Source organism: Canis aureus, chromosome 8 (genome assembly GCF_053574225.1).
Source record: "Canis aureus isolate CA01 chromosome 8, VMU_Caureus_v.1.0, whole genome shotgun sequence".
Classification (NCBI taxonomy): domain Eukaryota; kingdom Metazoa; phylum Chordata; class Mammalia; order Carnivora; family Canidae; genus Canis; species Canis aureus.
In genome coordinates this window covers 57,384,371-57,402,737 of record NC_135618.1, presented here as the reverse complement: position 1 = coordinate 57,402,737, position 18,367 = coordinate 57,384,371, and the positions used below count along the sequence as shown (strand labels likewise).

The following is an 18,367-nucleotide window of genomic DNA, read 5'->3' as shown; positions in this document are numbered from 1 at the left end:
AGACTGGACTGAGTCCAGGAGATTTGTTTGTTCCTTTCTACATCCCTATTATCCAGTACCTGGTATGCAGTAGGTGCTTAATAGATGCTTGCTGAATAAATGCATAACCATGAAACATGATGAATTCGGCTGGAGTTACATACGGATGGTACAGGAGGAGCAGTCCTACCAACATGCCTTCTGTAAGTAAAATGGAAGCCTACAAATTACAAAATATCACTTCATAGAAAATGAAAAGGACCCCAGGATTATTTCCCTCCTGGAAATTTCCCGTCCTGCTTTTCTCTCTCTCTCTCTCTCTTTTTTTTTTTTTTTTAAGATTTTATTTATTTCTTCATGAGAGACACACAGAGAGAGGCAGAGACATAGACAGAGGGAGAAGCAGGCTCCATGCAGGGACCCCGATGCGGGACTTGATCAGAGGACCCTGGGATCATGACCTGAGCCGAAGGCAGATGCTCAACCACTGAGCCACCCAGGTGTCCCTCTCATTCTTCTTTTCCAGCTGCTTCTGGTTTATCATATCTCTTCCAACACTGATGATTTATTGACCAGGGACTTCTTTGTCTAGAGCTGGAGACAACTCCATTTGTATACCACATTGTTTTATTTCAGTTGAAATCAGGCTTAAAATAGGAAATCACTCCAGTTAAACTAGGAGCAACCGCCCCCCACTCCATTAACAGAACAGAGCACTTGAAAATCTGATGGAAGGCCAATGCACTCCAAGGAAAGTGACTGGAACGTCAGAGGAACCATGACCTCGGGTACAAAAAGGAATGATCTGACATTACTTAGTGTAGAAAAATACCTACTTGAGGGAAATATTGCCGCTCTCTTCAGAAAGGCTGCATGGAATATATTTGCGCTCACCAGGCAAGCTTCAGAAGACAGAACAAGGACCACATGAATGGAAACTGCCCTGGCTTTAAACCCAGAAGATAAGGACGCCTGGGTAGTTCAGTGCTTGAGCATCTGCCTTCGGCTCAGGTTGTGATCCCGGGGTCCCAGGATTAAGTCCCGCATCAGGCTCCCCGCAAGGAGGCTTTCTCCCTCTGCCTGTGTCTCTGCCTCTCTCTGTGTGTCTCTCATGAACAAATATATAAATTTCAAAAGAAAATAAAAAAACAAACCCAGAAGAGATTCTTCACCTGTGAAGCCCTTCCCTAGTGCTGCTCAGGGGAGGGGCAGGCAGAAAGGCAAGGAGGGGAAGGATCTCCCTGGCTGTCACCAGAGGTGTTCAAGCGGAGATGAGTATCCACACTTCAAGAATGCCGCTGAGAGGCCTACATGACTTCTATCGCTTAGGTAGTTGCCCACCCAACTACCCATCACCTCACGGTTAAGTTGACTCACAATTTTCACTTAAGGACATATTCATTCTTTCTTAGTGGATTAGGGTGGGACTCACTCCATTCCCAGGCTGTAAAAGTGGATGTGCGACCTTAGCACGGCCATTCAAAATACCTCACCACCATGGCCACTGGGATTGGTCCATGCATTGGCATGTGATTCAAGGCTGACCAATGAGATCCCTCCCTGGGACTTTGTCCGGAGGGGTCGCTAACCAGGAAGGATGTTAGCCTTGAGCCAAGAGCATCCATCTCCACCACCACATTCCCCATGTGGCCTGAAAGAGTGATCTTTTAAATAGGCAAATAAGATCATACTGTCCTCCTATTTAAAAATCACTAGTGGCTTCTCATTACACTTGAAATAAATCCTAAACTCCTTATCAGAGCCACAATCCCTGTACCACCCACCTCTCTCTCATGTTCACACGTGACTTTCCTCTTTGGTCACTATGCCCCAACCATAATAGTCTTTTTCTTTTTTTTAAGATTTTATTTATTCATGACAGACATAGAGAGGCAGAGACACAGGCAGAGGGAGAAGCAGGCTCCTTGTGGGAAACCCCATGGGGAACTTAATCCCAGGACCCCAGAATCATGACCTGAGCTGAAGGCAGATACTCAACCACTGAGCCACCCAGGTGTCCCCCATATTAGCCTTCTTTTAGTCATTCGAACACGGCCAGATCAACCCTCCCTCGAAGTCCTCGCCAGTGCTGTTCCTTCCACCAGGAATACTCTTCCCCACATGGCCACACAGTGTGCTTCCTCCCACTACATATGTGCCTTCTCCCTGCATGTCAAGCTCAGAGAGACTTTTGATGACCATGCTCTTTGCTCTCACTCTAAATCTCTATATCCAGCTTTACTGCCTCCATTATACTATTAACGGAAATCACACATACATTTTCATTTATCTACTTATTTATTCTACTTACCCTTCTGGAAATAAACTCCATGAGCTCCAAGATTTCACTGTCTTAGTCACTGCTGTATCACCAGTCCCTACAAAATGCCTGATGTATAATAAGCTCCTAAGATGGATTTGATGGATGAATTAATGAATGAACACATTGATCAATTAAAAACAGGGCCTCAATTTTTCAAAATAAATACAAAAGGGAAGTGGATGTGAAAGACAAAGAGAGACAGGATTCCCATTATCATCATTTAACTGAGGCTTTCTCCTCCTAGACACTTCAGTTAAACAAGCAAATAAATTCCTTTTTAGCTTAAGTAAGGTGGAGCTGGGTTTCTGTCACCTGTGACCAAAGAACTCTGACTTAGACCAAAGGGGTTCATACAGCCAGGGCTGGAGCCCAATCACCTGATTGCTCTCCTCCTCCACTTCAACTTGTCTATCTCCCAAAAGGATGTGGGCCTTGGTCCCAGTGGTGTAGGCTTCCTTGTGTGTCATTCACTATTTAAAAGGCTCAGCTCCATGGGATCCCTGGGTGGCACAGCGGTTTGGCGCCTGCCTTTGGCCCAGGATGCAATCCTGGAGACCCGGGATCGAATCCCACATCAGGCTCCCGGTGCATGGAGCCTGCTTCTCCCTCTGCCTATGTCTCTGCCTCTCTCTCTCTCTCTCTCTCTCTCTCTGTGACTATCATAAATAAGTAAAAAATTTAAAAAAAAATAAAAAATAAAAAATAAAAGGCTCAGCTCCAGGCCCCTTATCCGGCAAGATAAGGCACAATGAGGCACGAGGGCCTTGCCTGAGAAGGTGGGGTCAGAAGTTGATCAGCTGTGACCAAACTGGCCTGTATTCTTCTCTTCCTGTGCCAGGGCCACCTCACCCCTGCAGGAGCCAGTGGCCTCCACGTCCTGCCTGCCCTTAAAACAAGAGGCCCCACCTCTGGAATCAGTTTTGATCCAAAAGAGAAGCTATCAATCAGTTCTAGGATCATATTCTATACCAACATCAGGCCCTATGTGCCAATAGGTTGGCTTGACTCTCATTCCTCGGTTGGGTCTCTGAGTTGTTCCTGGCTGGTTCTCTGGGCCAGAGTCTCTGAATTGGAAACCTTCCTAGTGATGATAATATGAGTAAATGCTTGCCTTTAGTTGGTGTGTTATGATACATGCCAGGCTCTGTTCTGAGCATTGTGTATGTTCTTAGTTCACTTGATCTTCACAGTGATCTAATGAAATAGGTACCATTAGTAGTCCCATTTCAGAGATGGGGAAACTGAGGCACGCAGTTTAAATGACTTGCCCAACATCACACAGGTAGCAAATCTGCAATCAGGATGTGAAGCCAGGCAGCCTGGCTCCAGAGCCTCTGTATTAACATTTACCCTATAACAGTTTAGTTAAGACTATAAACATCTGTGGTATATTGAATTTCCCAAAGATGGATGCAATAGTATCTCCCATTCCACATGCTTTTCTTACCATGTCATTTTGACATCTATCTCATTGAGGAGTGGGCCATATATTCCCTCTCCGTGAACCTAGAGCATATGATACTATGTGACTCTGGGGCTCCATGATAAAGATGCTATGGGGCACCTGGATGGCTCAGTTGGTTAAGCACTTGACTCTTGTCTTGGGCTCAGGTCATGCCCTCCCAGTCATGGCATCAAGCCCTATATTGAGCTCCAGGCTCAGCATGGAATCTGCTTCAGATTCTCTCTCCTTCTGCTTCTCCCTACACTTGCATGCTCTCTTTCTCTCTAAAATAAATAAATAAATACATCTTTAAAAAAAAAAAAAAGGGATGCTATATATATCTACCTTATACTGATGGGACACTCAATCTCCATACCTAGCACCATGCTCAAACTTGCCCATGTGGAGAGATTGCATGGAGATACCACACATAGCTCCGACACCCCAGCTGAGGAGCCAGCTGTAACCAGCATCACCACCAGATATGTGAGTGCAGATGTTTCCTGCTTCAGGTCAAGGAGCCACCCCAGCCTTTGGGTCTTTCCAAATGAGGAAATTAGACATCAGGGAGCAGAGACAAGCCCTCCTAAGTTCCTGACCCACAGAATGCATGAACCTAATAAAATGGCCACTGTATGCCACTAGGTTTTATACTGGTTTGTCACATAGCAATAATAATGGGACACACCCCTGCCTACAATCTTGTATACAGTCTGTCTATAGAACTCTTGCCTCTGAACAGCATCTGGTTCAGTCCCTAATACTCAATGACAGGTTCATCATATTCTGCTACCCTGATGTGTCACCTCATCATCCCTTGTCGGACTTCCTGAGTGCCAACAGCCAACTTCAATTACCACTTCTTGTCTGTAACCAGATCCTCATGATGATGCCGAATGTTATTGGCAACACTGAACCTGCTCTCACTTCTTGAAGCTGTTTCTGACCCCTCGAGCTTGACCATAGATCTGTTTCCTGACCCATTCCTCCTCCCCTAGCCAGCCCCATCCATTTGCAGGTGACTCATTCACGATTCAGAAATGGAGCTAATCCAGGCTCTTCATTTGCGAGATGGAAAAATAGAGGCTCAGCAAAATAAAATGGTAGCGACTGACATCTCTTGAATCCCTAGTGTACATTACTGGTTTTAACCTTCATAAGTTACTCTTGGGTAATATTAATAATATTATTGACTCCGTTTTACAGAGAGAGTAAGACAGCAAGGCATTTTTGGCCATATAGTTATATTAAGCATCTTCGGCAGGGTCCGATGTTGGAAGGTTTGAAGACAAGACAGATCATGGAAGCCAAGATGGAAAAACCTTTAGGCTTTTTATTCTGGGCAGAGAATCTACCTGATTTCCCAGCAAGACAACAGCCCTGGTCCAGATTTCCTCCACTCTGGAAACACATCTCCTTGTCATCAACACATCTAAGAAATAAAGACGGTTCTTCTGAGTTGGTACAGTGAGTGTGGCTAAGAAGATCTGTATTGACCAGATCCCTCCAGTTGTGGTGCCACATTCCAAAATGTAATACCATGAATCTGGGTTCTTATCCCAGGAGACAGCACCAAATCTGTCTTTGATGAGCATACAATGCCTTCTCATGTATGGAAACGTTTAGTGGTGGCAAAAAGAAGAACCTCTGGAGTCAAACAAAGCCTTGTATTATAATAGTAGTTGTGTGACCTGGTGCAAGCTGCAAGAGTATCTGAGTCTCCATGCCCTGGTGAGCACGGCAGTGATAATAGGACCCATCTCATGGGGTTGTTGTAAGGACCAGGTGAGATAATGCAGAGAGCCTAGAACATAATAAAGGTCCCTCTAAAAAATGACCAGTACTATTGTTACCATACACAGAAAAGGAATGGATCCTTACCAGATGGAAGTAAGCAGAATTTCACCATATTCTAGAAAAGCCATGAAATTATTTCAAAATGCAGTACAAGCAATCCCTAAAATTGCACCAAGAGGCAAGAAGGCCACCTCCCAGATCCCTAAGGAAATGTTTCATTCACACATGCCAGCCCCTTACTGCACCAAGTTGTTAAGAAGTATTTTTGACACTAATCCTTCCTGGCAATCTTAGGATGCTAACTCCTACATTTCAATCTTTTCTGGAAAGTCTGGTGACTAAAAGACACAGTTTCTGACCTATAGGCTGGAGATGGAACTTCTTAGCCACCAGTCTTGAGAGAAAAAAAAAGTTAGGCAAGTGATGGTATCAGAGTCTCATCCTTCTGGCAAAGAAGAGAGTCCATAAAAGCCAGCGAGAAAAGATTCAATTGTAATCCGACTAATGCATCTCCAGAAGGGTTGCTATCTGCTGCAGAGCACTCCCCATTAAAGAAATCAATTTAGCATTCGACTTCTCCTCCTGTGGCGCATATTGAAGTGGGATCTGACAAGGATGGAAAACAGATTTGTGTTAAATACTGACAGTAAAGCCTGTAGCTCAAGGTTATAGCAGTCAACAGAAATCCAGTGCCTTGGAAACCCTGAGACCCTCATCCATCAGCTGGAGTCAGCAGCTTCAAAAGGAAGCTGGAGGTCGGGTTCAGGAAGGGGGATGGTTATCGAGTTTGGGTATTTGGGGCCACAGCAGCCTGGGATGCTGGTTTTGCATGAGGTCCTTAAAACAGGCCTGAGATCCCAGGTCTCCAAGCAAGATGGCTCTTCTTGGCCGTAATGGATATCTCTTGTTTTCACTTGCCCAGCATCCATTCACTCTTATTTTTTTAACATTAGCACCCACTTTATCTCAGGGAGCAGTTCCTCTTCTGCTTGTCAGTCCAATGAGATTTGGGTGAAAGTTAGCTCACCTTCAGCTCTAAAGGGAGGTAGGCATGTGAACTCAGCCTGCCCTATCATAGCCAAGCAGCACCCTGACCTCAGTGAATGCTCGGGGGAATGTGCGCAGCACCCAAAGAAGGCCAGTCAGAGCCAATTCGACTCACTCTTGGAATTTACTGCAACTGTTAAAAGAAGTCATCTTTCTACCTGATTGGATGGGAAGACAGGATTAAGCATGAAGCTTCTGGAAACCATCTTATCATAATAAGGGGAGAATGGAAGCAGCCCAGAGAAAGACACAGATAAGAGATAGAGATCATCCAAAATCTGATTAGATTATTGCTCCAAGAATGAGATTATTAGAGGACCATCGCCTGCACTTTTCAGTTCCAAGATCCAATAAGTTCCATTTTTCTTCCTTTTAAACCAATTTGAGTTGGGTTTTTGTCATTGCCATCAAGAAAAAGATCAGACAATTCCAATGTAGCTGGATGAGGCAGGCCTGCTTGGACAGCACCAGCTTTCTGTGGGGCCCAAGTCACGGCCACACTTGGCAATTAATCATATCTTCCAATTGGATCCCAATTTCCACTGCATTAACAACACAAGCATACCTCAGCAGCAAGTCCGTACAGACAGACCTCAGAGATACTGCAGGATTGGTTCTGGACCACCACAATAAAGCAAGTATCAGAATAAAAGGAGGCAAATGAATTTTTGACTTTCCAGCGCATACAGAAGTTCTCTCTACGCTATGCTGTATTGCACTACAGTGCAATAAGTGCACAATAGTAGGATGTCTTAAAAAAAAAAAAAAGCAGTGTGCATACCTTAATTAAAATACTTTATTGCTGGGGCACATGGCTGGCTCAGTTGGTGGATCATCCAACTCTTTGACCTTGGGGTCATGGGTTTGAGCCCACTTTGGGGGTAGAAGTTACTTAAATAAAAAAACTTTAACAAAAATACTTTATTGCTAAAAAAAATGCTAACCATGCTCTGATCACCCACAACAAATATAATGATGAAAAAGTCTGAAATATTGCAAGAATTACCGAAATGTGACCCAGAGACACACACCGAACGAATGCTGTTGCAAGGATGGTGTCCAAAGACTTGTTGCCACAAACCTTAAATGTGTAAAATACAACAATATCAGAAAGCCCAGAGAAGCAAAGTGCAGTAAAATAAAATAAGGAACGCCTGTACGGACATATTATTGAAGATTTCACATGATTTCCGGGAAGGCAGATACAACATCCCAAAGCAAATGAGCAGGTGCTGGTGCCGGTCCACATAACCACTCGGAGCCCCCACCACTTCCAGGCATGCTGTTCTGACTTCAGGCCACCAGCCTCCACCTTTATGGGAAGGCTGGCTCAGGGATCGGAATCCTGCTTTACCTGTACCCATGACAAGCCAGGTGGTGTCTGGGAACTAACAGCTCCCTGGGGGACAGCCTTTCAACATTGGCAAGGCTGATTTGGAGGCATTTCCTTTAGCCACTTCCCAGAGATCCCTCCCACCCAGGATTAAGTCTTAGGGGTACCCACCATGATAGCAGGCTTAGGAATGCACCTCTCATCAGCTGCACCACCTCCCTAGCTCCTTTGTGGTGTCCCTGCATCTTTTTTTTTTTTTAATTTAATTTTAGTTAAATTCAAGTAATTAACATACAATGTATTATTAGTTTCAGATAAAGGTCAGTGATTCATGAGTTGAATGTAACACCCAGTACTCATCCCATCACGTGCCCTCCTTAGTGGCCATCACCCAGTCATCCCATCTCCCCACCCATCTCCCCTCCAGTGACCCTCAGTTTGTTCCTAGAGTTGAGTCTTTTATGGGTTGTCCCTGCACCTTCTTAAAAAATTACACGTATTCATTATAAGTGTCATCAAATTTCCCTGAAAAACACCTCTGTTACTTTCCTAATGGAAATTCTTCCCCCAACCTTTCACAAATCCCCTTTCATGATCCTTAGAAATACATCTTTCCCCTCAGCCTGCAGATCCCAAGAAGCAAAACAAAATCCTAGAAGCTCTCACACCCCTCTCACCCACTCCCAAAGCTTATCAATACATTCATGCAGCAAAAATAGATTTCTTCCAGAAGGGAATGCTGTTGCCACCCAAATATGAAGTCCCTATAAATACCAGTGCAAAGGACAGCAGCGAGCCTCCCGCTGGTGTGAAAGCTGAAAGCCAAAGACGCAGGGCCTGCCATTCTACAGGGTCAGGCCCCCACCTCTCTCATCTCTCACCTCTCCCTACCTCTCCTTGGCATTTTATGAGAATCCAGCAACACTGAATTAACTACTCGCTGTTTTCCCAAAATAGGCCTTGTTTGTCTCTTTCCTTCTGCCTTTTTAAACGCAGCTCCACTTGCCTAAAATATCTTGCATTCTCAGGGGCTCCTAAGGACTTGCTTCCTCTCACCCCATCCCAACTCCCGTGTTCTAGGACTTTCTCACCTTGGAAAGGGAGAACTTGGGACCAGCAGATTGCTTCAGAAGACTGAGGACTCAGGACGTCAGAAGACTTCTTTCCCAAGATGATCAAGATGATGCCTGATGATATTTCAGATCAGACTGCAGCTCTGGATAATGAAGTGGTTCCCAGAGTCCCCAACAAGCACACCCATCCTCTCAGGTGTTTTTCCAAATGTCTTGACATGAGGAGTTCATGACAGCAGTAGATAATATTAAAACACACAAGCGAGATACTTTTCCTCCATTTCCCTACAGCCTCTCTGATTACAAAAAAAAAAAAAAAAAAGTTGAATTTTTTGTTATTCCTAGGCTTTAACACCTAACACCTGCTAATCTCTCCTTTTCTAAAAAGATAGATTGATTGATTGATTGATTGATTTTAGCAAGAGAGAGCAAGAAAATACCCGCACAAGCAGGAGAAGCAGAGGGAGGAGAGAGAAATTCAAGCAGACTCTCCCATGAGTGCAAAGCTCCACCCCAGGACCCCCAGATCATGACCTGAGCTGAAACCAAGAGTTGGACGTCCAACTGACCCTGGTGTCCCTGCTAATCTCTCATTTTTAAAAGGCGAAAAATAAGAAGATTGTTTCCTCATGGTCATAATTCCCTTCTCCTTAAGGACAGTGATATCTTTGTTTTCCATTGATATTAATAATGCCAAGTTTTCATATAAATCTAAATAAATAAAGGTATAAAGTATATGCTTACACACATATGTAAGGGTGACATATATTATCATATACATATATACATATATATATATAATTACATACATTAACCAGAGGCACTGCTTGAATATGATAAAAACTCGTATAGATGAGTTGAGTGTAGGGAACAAACTAGAATAGGCTGGAGCAGCTACCTCCAAGATGCCTGCCTTCCTTGGAACCCATGAAGTGTCTGGTGGGCAGAGTCCAGAGCAGGTGTGTTCCCCAAATGCTCAGAAGAAGCAAAACCTGAGAAAACCGGCTAAAGCCGGTCTCCCCAGCCTCATAAAGGGTTTCAGACACCAGGCAATCATTTGAACTTGGCCTGTTCCCCTCCTCTGGGGGGGTGTCCAACTGAATTTTCACATCCTTGGATTATTTCAGAGCCGAAAACCCATTGTTTTAGCTCCGCTTGTGTCCTCTGAAGTATAAGGCAGAGGAAGTCCCATTTTGCAGTATCCCAGCTGTGATGTAGGACAAAGGCTCTTCTGTCTTTGATAAACAAATGAAGCCAAAGATTAAAAGCATTTTCTGATCCTCACTTAAAGAGGCAGCCCCAAAGCGAACCAGCCAGACCGGGCAAAGCCCTGCTTTGGACGTCAAGGCTGAGAAGCAATGAACAGGTAAGCTTGTCATTTTTTATTCTGAAATGTGGTTCGAGATATGCAAGATGGGGCCTTTCCTTTCCTAACCCTTCTGATTGCTTGCTGTCACTCAACCGAATTCGATCAAATATACTTAACCAGGTAAGCTTTTAAGAGCCAGGCACTGTTTTAACAGGAGGGACAAATAAGAAGTCAGAACCGCAAAGTACCATACCTCAGAAGCCTATCCTCCAGAGATTCTAGGAAGGGAACACAGATAGTACAAACCTTAATAGATGAAAAGATAATTCCAGAAGAGGTGAGGCTATTTGAAAAATAGTACAGACGGCACCTGGCTGGCTCTGTTGGAAGAGCATGAGACTCTTGATCTCGAGGTCATGAGTTCGAGCCCCATGTTGGGTGTAGAGATTACTTACATGAATAAAAATTTTAAAAATAAAATAAAACAGGATTCATCAAAACATCTGAGGGGGTAGGTGTGCGTGTAGTGGGCAGGTTAGCTGGGGCGATGGATGATTATCTCTATATTTTGATCTGAAACTTCAATCTGGGGAAGGGTGTTCTGGTAAAGGGAGATACACGTGCAAAAGCCATGTGATGGGACTCCTTCAATTTTCCTCTTCATTTCCCTTCCTCAAGTATTGCTCCTCTCTGCACTGCCTCTGCTTCTTTTCACAAGGCTTAGAGATGTGGCTCTGATGCATCATCGCGAGCTCCACTGCTAACCAACCATGGAACCAATCTCTGAGAGTCTCTTTTCCCACCTTTAAAATGGCAACAAGAATGGCAAGCCCTATTTGATAGGATTGTTGTGAGTAATGGTGGTGCTGTCGAAAATGCTCGCCTGGCTTCTCGGTTCGACACCCAACAATGGTTACTCATCATTCTAATTTTACTACATTCCCTGGACACACTCTAGAAGACACCTGGGTTCATACAGGTTGTAGGATGCCTAGCCCCCTGCCAAAGCTGACCTCAACTTGAATTCTGTGTCCCCTCTTGTTTTTTTTGGGGCTGATCATTGCAAAACAGAAGATGATGTAATTTTCCTTTTCTTTCTCTTTCTCATCCTTCCTTCCTTTTCCTCTTTCCCTTCCTCCCTTTCTCTCCTCTCCTTTCTCCTTCCTCTCTTTCTTTCTTTCTTTCTTTCATTTCCTCCTTCCCTTCCTTCCTTCCTTCCTTTTGGCCTCAGTTATGTCCTGCTACCCCTTCAACAGCTAGAACATTCTTCGCCCACTATCTTCATTGCAGGGTTTTGTTTTTTTTTTTCCTAGCAGGGATTCAAAGAGAGAAAGAGTCACTGCTTGGCCTTTGAGGTTCAAAACAGGCCTTTGAAACTCAAGGCAAGAACCATATCTTGAGCAAAAAAGCCTTTCTGAGTTTCAAGAGCCTGTATCCTTTGAGTTTCAAAAGATCCAAATCCCAGGCTAAACAATAGGCAGAGAAGAATATGCTCACTGATCTGTGAGAATGAGGTTTTTCTGGTCTGCCAAAAAAAAAAAAAAAATTCCCATAGGCTGGGGTGAGGCATCAGAGGAACATGGATGAGGGTTACAGTCTAGTCGAGGGGCCCGGCGAAGCCCAGTCCAGTGGAAAGGTTAAGAATAAAATTAGACATATGAGAGTATAGAGGAACCTCTTCTCGTTTCCCACCAGGAAAGTGAACAGGATTCAAAGGCTTTCCAGCACCCTCCTGAGGGTCAGACCGGCAAGGCAGGGTCTGTGATGTGGAAAGCGCCTTGAGTTCCTGAATCTGGAGATGCTTTGTGGCCAGAGACAGAAGCCACCATTCAGGTGAGCAGCCCACACCACCATGTGAATGCTGTTCTCCTGGGCATGTGGTCAGGACAGCAGCCAACCTGTCTCCTGTGCCTGGCTTGACAAAGAGCAACCCGTCTGCTCTCCAAGACTTAGCTCAGCACCGTCGGAATTCCCTTTACGATGGCTCATAGTAGTCATAAGCCCTCAAGATGGAACGGTGCTCTAAAATTCTAGATGAATCAGCCTCAGCACTGATACCTCAGTGGGAATGAAAGGAACTAGCAAGGTCTCCCTGGAGCTAGGAGGACACTAAAACACTCCTTCATTATACACTTGCAATCAAAAGAGATTTGCTGGAAAGACAACCCACCATCAATAAACTAATGGTCTAGAGAAAAAGCAGCCAGAAACTGCCTGACAGGAAGCTGGCATCGTCCTCCTCTGCCTCCCACTTCCCCCCACCCCCGCCGCCCCTCGCCCCTCTCTCTGTTCACTCCTTTCTCTTGGAATTGAAAGGAAATTCTGGGAACAAAATCTCTTGCAGGGTACAGCCAGGCACGGGACACAATGCCATGGGATCTCCCCAAGCTTCTTCCCTTTGATTTCCAGCCTCCATGTTCCAAAAGTTCACAGGAGCACTAACAACTAACTTGATGGGGGTAGAGTTGGGGGGGGGGGTGGGTTGGAGGAAACTTCTCAGGGGTGTCTTCCATTCAGGAATTATGTGTTAATCCTGAGCTACCCTCTGACCTCTGCAGCAAGTGGATACAAGACATTAGCCCCCGGACTCACCTAACAGTGACTCTGTTTACATTTAGATCAGCAAGATAAGAGGCCAGAAGATGAGTGCCTCAGTTTCCTCAAGAAAACTCAGATGCATTTCTGAAAGCAAAACCATCTGAAGATACCAAGAGCAAAAATGTTAAGAAGCAGAAGGTTAACTGGCTACCTCTGCTCAGAAAGATGGACTTTCCATCGAGGCTGCTCCTATAGAGAACAGTTAGAGCTTGGCCTATGAATCTGAAGGCCTTGTTCACGTTTTTCTTTCTTTCTTTCTTTCTTTCTTTCTTTCTTTCTTTCTTTCTTTTTTTTTTTAAGAGAGAGAGAAAGAGATGGGGGGAGGAGCAGAGGGAGAAGGAGAGAGAGAATCTTAAGCAGGTTCCCCACCTAGCAGGGAGCCTGGTGTAGGGTTCCATCTCATGACCCTGAGATCATAACCTGAGCTGAAATCAAGAGTTGGATGCTTAACCGACTGAGCCACCCAGGCACCCCAGGGCTTGTTCACTTATAGTAAAATAAAGTCCACAATCCATGTGACTAGTAGTTGATATGAGCAAGCCCTGTGGGTCACTGACTTTGCTCAGGTCTGAGTTCTTTGTTTACCGTCCAAGATGCTACTGGGCCAGAGAGTACATGCTGTCCCAGCATGAAGTCCCACGCCTTTGGCCAGCACCACCCAGTCTGGGAGAGCTTGACATAGGATGCAAACCTCAACAGTTAGACTTCTAAGAAGTTCCCATCCAAAGGAAATTGCCATGCCTGTAGCTATGTGGAGGGTTGACTACCAAGATGTTCAACCCACAATTAATTATAATAATGAAAAGTATGAATAATTTAAATATCCCACCTGTCAGCACAGATGTGTGCAAATATTCATATATATATATATATATATAAAGGTTCGTCAAAATAAAACAGTGACTCTCTATCTAAATAGTGGGATCATGGGAGAACTTAAGTTTCCTGGGTGTGGGTGCACAATGTAAGCAGTCTTCACTGCTTCACAGCCCCCAGGGCCGCCCTCCCTCCTAACACCAACTGCAAGTTTATAGGGGGTGATTTCCTAAAAGCACCCTTAAAGGTTTGTTAACTCATTAGAAAAACTCAGTCACTCTAAGTGGTGGTGCTCATGGTTACCAGGAGAGGCTATTCGCTAAGATCAGCCACAGGAAGAGAGACCAAGAAAAGTAGCAAAGGGCGAGCTTCCAGTGTTCTCTCTCTAAGGAATAAGGATGTCCTCCTTCCTTGCATCCATGCGCAACAACGCATATGGGGTATTGCAAACCCAGGCTGCTCCCTGAGCCTTGAGGTCAGAGCTTTTTGCTGGAGCTCTACTGGGCAGGCCTGACTGACTGCTTATGTGGCTAATCTCCGTCTCCAGTCCTCACCCCTTTGGGCATGACCTGAAGCCCCCTCCCCAAATCTCACCGTGATCTTCCTGGCATGACCACCCTCACCGCAACGTATGGCCATACCTCACCGTAAATCATATTGTGACCTGGGTCCCAAGCAAAGACATTCCTATCAGGCACAACACTGGGTTACCTGCCAGGAGCCGAGGACAAAGACCAGGCGTCTTGAGCAAGGTCAGATTCTTTGCTACGCGTGATGGTAAATGTAACAGTGACTCCAATGATAATATTAAGGTATTGTTTGAAATCTGATCCCGGACACCCAGAGGAGCCAAAGGGTTGCTTCCATCCATCCTTACCACTTGGACACCATCTAAACGGGCTCCAGGCTTTCACTGGGTTGTACCCCAAGTCCTCCATGGGGCTCTGAGCCTGCTGCCTTTTTGTTGCTATAATCCCTATTGTGATTATATTGCCATTTTAATCATGTCGATTATAATAACAGCCATCATCACTATCATTTATTGATCACTGACAGTGTTCCAGGTACTGAGATGAATTTTTAACACATAAAATCTAATATTTTCATTTAAAAAAAATTCTTCAGTATGTGCTATTTTAGCCCATTTTGCAGCTGACAAAACTGGACAAGAGAAAGGAGAAGATCTTCATCCAAAATCTCAGTGCTGAGAAGAGACAGAGCTTCGATTGAAACTCACACCCCTCTCAGCCCAGGTGCCCTGGACTTCCGGGCTGCACACAACCCCTCCCCTGGGGACTTCCCGTCCTCCTGCTCTGAACAGTCCCTCATCAACCTCAGATGATTGCCTAGGAAGCAAGGAGGTCACCCACAGGAGGAGAGATGCGAGGACATCTCCCAGCAAAGCAGCTGCCATTACCATACAAAGTCCTTCTGAAAATATACCCATCCCGATCACAGATGCCAGGAGCCTCCTGCCTGGGTGCCGGACATCAAAAGGCCCTCCCCATGCATCTCCCCCAAATCACCATGTCACCTGGACCCAGCTCACCATTCAAAATTCCATTTCCTTTTGAGTGTCTATTCATGTATCCAGGAGGGGTATCCAGGTGTTCTTTATTGCCAGTCTCTGACACCTAAGAATTTTTTTTAAGAATAATTTGTCTAATGACAATATCATCTGAATTTTATCCGTCTGATACACCCCAAACAAATCTCAAGTACATTTCAGGAGTATTTTAGGAGTGTTCAGGATCCTTAGGGACTTCTCTGTTCATTTTTCCTTTTTTTTTTTTTAATTTAATTTTTCACTTCAAAACTCTAGAGTTAAGTTTTCCTCTTCAAAATTTATTTTAATTTGCACTGACAGGCAAAAGGATGTGAACACGTAATGAAGCTGAAGGTCTTGGACACTAAGTGGAATGGGTTAGACTCCTTTGTCTGTAAGAGGTTTTCATGGGATGAGCGGGGTCCTCACCCCTGTGTCCTGGCTTCAACTGTTGCTGCTTATTTATCTTTCCTTCGAGACCAGCCGCCTCTAAATTTCCTGCTCGTATTTGAATCATTGCAGGAAAGCCATTATTGGTTCATTCTTTTGCTCCTACTCAAAAAGCCAGCTGGTTCTTCTCACCTACCTCCTTCCTTGATGGGTGAGCCGTCTATAGTTAAATCACGGTGTGAGTAGACTCGCTCCCCTCATCCCCCAGGACTTCTGGCAGAATTACAGGGACCACCCATCAAATATAGCCACCACAACTCCCACAAGCCCACTGAACTCTCCCAAAGTCTATAAAAATCCATTCTTGCAATCCTAACCAGAAGCGTAGTCTTTATTTAAGAGACATACGAGCAGGGAAAACCTTGTTGGGATGGCTCTATTCATCCCACATGCCTGTTCCTATTTCCATTCTATTATTTCATCTATTAATTTAGCAACTCAAGTGCTCCATGAGTTATTTAGCAATTACCGGGGATGCACGGGTCTAGCACACGGTGGACGGGAAGGAGGTTGACAAATGCCCATTAGCAGCGTGGCCCAGTAATGGCCCCATAATGCCGCCTTGCACTTAGCCAGATGAAAGCAGCCATATATCGTAAGGAATTTTAAAGGGTGTCACAAACCTTAATTAATTCTCAGTGCTCTGGGAGGAGAGTGTTTACTCCCATTTGGGACGCTGAGCCCTGCTACACCGAGACGGCCACATGTCACAATATAAATACCATCCATCGAGTTCACCTTCTACCCTATGGAAGTGGATTAAAGCACATTTGCGTGAAGCCGTCCCTTCCTTCAACAAATATTTATGGAGTGTTAGCCAAGTGCCAGGTATGGTGCTGGGCTACGGGGACGCCAAGCAGACACGGTACTTGGCCAAGTGAATCTGAGAGTCTTGTGAAGGAAACCGGCCATTAAGCAAATGCATTTCATGAATAGATTAATCATATAAACATCCTGCTGAGTTAATGTACAGAAAAGTTGCCTGGCACTAAGAGAGGAGCCTGGGGTAGCCGGGAGTCCCAGGGAAGTCGGGTCTGGGTTTGACTAACTGTACTACCAATGATCAGTTAGTTCCCTGACCTTATTGGACAACTTGTCTAAGCTTTCTGAGGCCCCCTAGCATAGTGTCCAGCCCAAAAGTTTGTTGAAAGGATCAAGTGAGCCAGCGCACTGTGCCTGCCCCTCCTAAACTCTAAGTGTTTGATAAAGGTGAGCAGTTACGGCGACAAGTCGTATTATCCAGTGGTCTCCTAAATTGTGGGTCCAGCACTCATCCAAAGGCACATTACTTAAAGCTGTAGGAAGTTCTGGAATCCTTCAGAATCAAACAGACCCCTTAAGGTCTGATAGATGCAGTCATGTCTAGAGTTAACCCCAGGGACCTCAGCTTAGCGGTTGAAGACAGTGGCACCCGCAAATCATTCTGCAGTGGCCTGGGGCTTTTCTGAGAACAAAAAGAGTTGGGACAGAAAAGCACTGGGAGTTGTTTCTCCCTGAAGCAGACAGGACAGAGGATGCTGGTGGCCCTTTCCGGAGCCCACCCCCTGGGGCCCTAATACACCACCAGGAGACTGTCTTCCTCACCGCTGCCAGCGGGGAGGGCCGGCTCAGCCTTTGGCCCAACATTCAACATTTTTATCGAGGCCTCGAATAAAGGCTGATAGAAATCTGTGTGCACTACAAAGTGGGGACTTTATCTTGTAGGCAATATGCTACATAATGGAATCAGGATCCCAGAAGACCTCCACCAGCTGGTACGGAAGGCTGAATCACACAACATGAAATGTAACAGAGATAAACATGAGGTCCTGCCCTTGGGGCCCAGCAACCATCTGGACAAGCCTTTCATGGGGCAGCAGGTGTGAATGCACCTGGCCGGTTTTCATTGCCTACAAGCTCAATACCAGTCTACGATGGGACGTGGCTCACACAGCAAGTTGAATCTTTCTGGTTGCATTACTTGGAGTAGAACTCTTCGAGCAAGGGAGGTGACGTTTCTGTGAGAGGTCCGGGTGTAGCTCTGATAGACATTAGCACTTGCGAGCATCACCCAGGAAATGCAACCAGGGAAGGGAGAGGTCTTCCAAACACACAGGTTGTGGTCAAACTGACATGACAAAGAAAGACTCGGCCTCTACATCCAAATTCTTCAGGCAGCCATCAAAATAGCAGCCAGATGTAGGCCTGGCGATGGGCTGAATATTTGGCACACAATACCTCAGTCGGCCCCCATCCCAACTCCAGATGAGGGAGACAGACAGAGGTCAAAGGCCACTCTGCCCAAGGTCACACATCTGGTGAGGATCAAGGATAGGAGGAGTCTAGGTCCATCTGGCTCCAGATCTGACATGTTCCCCAAGCATCAGCTCACTCTCTGGAGCCATCTCCACGAGGGGACTCGCCAGAGAACAGGGCGAAGGGATGGGTGGCCCAAAAGCCTGCGCCATCTGGGTCCCCAGCACCTCTCCAGTGCCTGGCACGTGCTAAATCCCGAATCAGCAGCTGCTGGAGAAACGAGTTATTGAACCAGGACCGACTCCCTAGAGGAAGAATCTCCACAGTGCTCGATTTCTGGGGCTGTCCTAGCAAGTACCCCAAACAGGGTGCTGCTTTAAGACAACAGCACGAGAGACTCCTAACTCTGGGAAACAA

The 18,367-nt window shown here is 45.5% G+C and overlaps 1 protein-coding gene and 3 long non-coding RNA genes across 7 annotated transcripts in view; 1 reads left to right on the top strand and 3 right to left on the bottom strand.

Moving 5' to 3' along the window:
- Positions 1 to 12,275, bottom strand: part of LOC144319237 (uncharacterized) — a 22,635-nt gene extending 10,360 nt beyond the window's left edge. The window contains exons 1-2 of one of the 2 annotated variants that reach the window (XR_013385125.1): positions 12,204 to 12,275; positions 9,015 to 9,292 (exon numbers count right to left, since the gene is read on the bottom strand). This is a non-coding gene — a long non-coding RNA (uncharacterized LOC144319237). Of the gene's footprint in view, positions 1 to 9,014; positions 9,293 to 10,611 lie in introns of both variants that reach the window. The other variant, XR_013385126.1, reaches the window with a different exon arrangement.
- The window catches only part of LOC144319235 (uncharacterized), an 824,173-nt gene that overhangs the window by 286,371 nt on the left and 519,435 nt on the right, over positions 1 to 18,367 (bottom strand). The gene's annotated exons all lie outside the window — the stretch shown is intronic.
- The window catches only part of HS3ST4 (heparan sulfate-glucosamine 3-sulfotransferase 4), a 400,053-nt gene that overhangs the window by 199,419 nt on the left and 182,267 nt on the right, over positions 1 to 18,367 (bottom strand). The window lies entirely within an intron of this gene.
- LOC144319241 (uncharacterized) lies at positions 10,281 to 18,367 on the top strand. Its single transcript, XR_013385131.1, has 3 exons — positions 10,281 to 10,362; positions 12,001 to 12,138; positions 12,924 to 18,367. It is a non-coding gene; the product is annotated as an uncharacterized LOC144319241 (long non-coding RNA).